This window comes from Aegilops tauschii, chromosome 7 (genome assembly GCF_002575655.3).
Source record: "Aegilops tauschii subsp. strangulata cultivar AL8/78 chromosome 7, Aet v6.0, whole genome shotgun sequence".
NCBI lineage: Eukaryota > Viridiplantae > Streptophyta > Magnoliopsida > Poales > Poaceae > Aegilops > Aegilops tauschii.
The window spans coordinates 299,379,145-299,381,576 of NC_053041.3; positions in this window are offsets into that span (position 1 = coordinate 299,379,145).

Here is a 2,432-nt window from a genome sequence, read left to right on the forward strand (position 1 = left end):
AGCTTCAGCTCCATAAACCAAGAAGAATGGAGTTCGGCCAGTCGACCGATTGGGAGTTGTCCTCAATCCCCAAAGAACTGATGGAAGTTCATCGACCCAGGCGCCTGCTGCGTGCTTGAGATCACGCATCAGTCGGGGTTTCAGTCCTTTGAGAATCAAGCCATTTTCTATTTCTGCTTGTCCATTCGACTGGGGGTGGGCGACTGAAGCATAGTCGACTCATGTGCCTTGGGAAGCACAGAAGGCTCTGAACTCATCAGAATCGAAGTTTGACCTGTTGTCAGTGATGATGCTGTGCGGAACTCCATATCTGAATGTCAATTCTCTGATGAAGCTGACGGCAGTACTGGCTTCAAGATTCTTGATAGGCTTGGCTTCAATCCATTTGGTAAACTTGTCGACTGCTACAAGCACATGAGTGAAGCCGCTCCTACCAGTCCTCAGGGGTCCAACCATATCCAATCCCCAAACAGCAAAGGGCCAGACGAGTGGAATAGTCTTCAGGGCTGACGCAGGCTTGTGGGACATATTGGAGTAAAACTGGCAGCCTTCACATTTGTCGACTATATCTTTCGCCATTTTCATTTGCTCGTGGCCAATAAAATCCAGCTTGGTATGCTTTGGCCACAATGGTCCTAGAGGACGCATGGTGACCACAGGTCCTCGAGTGGATGTCGTTGAGGATCACTCGACCTTCTTCTGGTGTTATGCATTTCTGGCTGACTCCGGTTACGCTTTCCCTGAACAGTTGTCCTCTTATCACAGTAAAGGCTTTGGATCGACGGACGATCTGTCGAGCCTCTTCTTCATCCTCTGGGAGTTCCTTCCTAAGGATATACGCAATGTATGGCACTGTCCAGTCGGGAGTGATGACCAAAACCTCCGTGACGAGGTCGACCACGGCTGGGACTTCGACTTTAGTCGGATCTGTGGCACTCTTAGGCTGTGGGGGCTCTTCAGTGAAAGGATCTTCTTGAACTGAAGGTGTATGAATGTGTTCCAAAAACACGTTGCTGGGAATGGCTTCCCTCTTGGAGCCTATCTTTGCCAAATCATTGACTGCTTGATTTTTCAGTCGGGGTATATGATGGAGCTCTAACCCCTCAAACTTCTTTTCCAACTTCCTCACCGCATTGCAGTAACCAGTCATAGCTGTGCTTCTGACCTCCCACTCCTTCATCACTTGATTGAGTACCAAATCTGAGTCACCGTAGACCATGAGGCGACGGACGCCGAGCGAGATGGCCATACGTAACCCATATAAGAGTGCTTCATATTCCGCTTCGTTATTGGAGGAATCAAAGTGAATCTAGAGAACATAGCTGAGCTTGTCTCCTCGGGGGGATACCAGTACCACCCCAGCACCAGAACCATTCAGCATCTTGGACCATCAAAGAACATGGTCCAGTGTTCCGAGTGGACTTGAGTCGGCAGTTGCTGTTCGATCCACTCGGCGAGGAAATCTGCTATTGCTTGGGACTTGATAGCTTTCTTTGCCTCAAACTTAATATCCAAGCGAAGGAGTTCAATCGCCCACTTTGCCACTCGACCTGTTGCATCTCTGTTGTTCAGAATCTCTGATAATGGAGCGTCACTGACGACTATAATGGAGTGGTCAGAGAAATAATGTGCAACCTTCTTCGTGGTCATATAAATCCCATAAACAAGCTTCTGATAATGTGGATATCTTTGCTTTGATGGAGTCAAAACTTCAGAAACATAGTATACTGGGCGCTGAACTTTACAGGCTTTTCCTTCTTCTTCCCGCTCGACCGTAACTACTGTACTAACGACTTGTCCAGTGGCTGCAATGTAAAGAGTAAAGGCTCTTTACTGATTGGGGCAGCAAGCACCGGCTGGGTGGAAAGCAGGGCTTTGAGCTCTGCAAATGCTGCATCAGCTTCAGGAGTCCACTCGAACTTATCAGACTTCTTCATCTGTCAGTAAAGAGGCAATGCCTTTTCACCGAGGCGAGAAATGAATCGACTTAAGGCGGCCAAACAACCTGTAAGCTTCTGGACATCGTGCACACGCACAGGGCGTTTCATTCGGAGAATGGCACCAACTTTCTCTGGGTTAGCGTCGATCCCCTGTTCGGAAATGAGGAAGCCGAGTAATTTTCCGCCCGGAACTCCGAATGTGCACTTTGATGGATTAAGCTTGATATCATACCTTCTGAGGTTGGCAAAAGTTTCAGCAAGGTTAGCCAATAGGTCGGAACCTTTACGTGACTTGACCACAATGTCATCCATGTATGCTTCCACATTCCGACTGATTTGAGTGAGTAAACACTTCCGAATCATCCTCATGAATGTGGCTCCAGCAATCTTCAGGCCGAATGGCATGGTGACATAACAAAAGCACCCAAATGGAGTGATGAAAGCTGTTTTTATCTCATCGGGTCCATACAGTCGGATCTGATGATAGCCGGA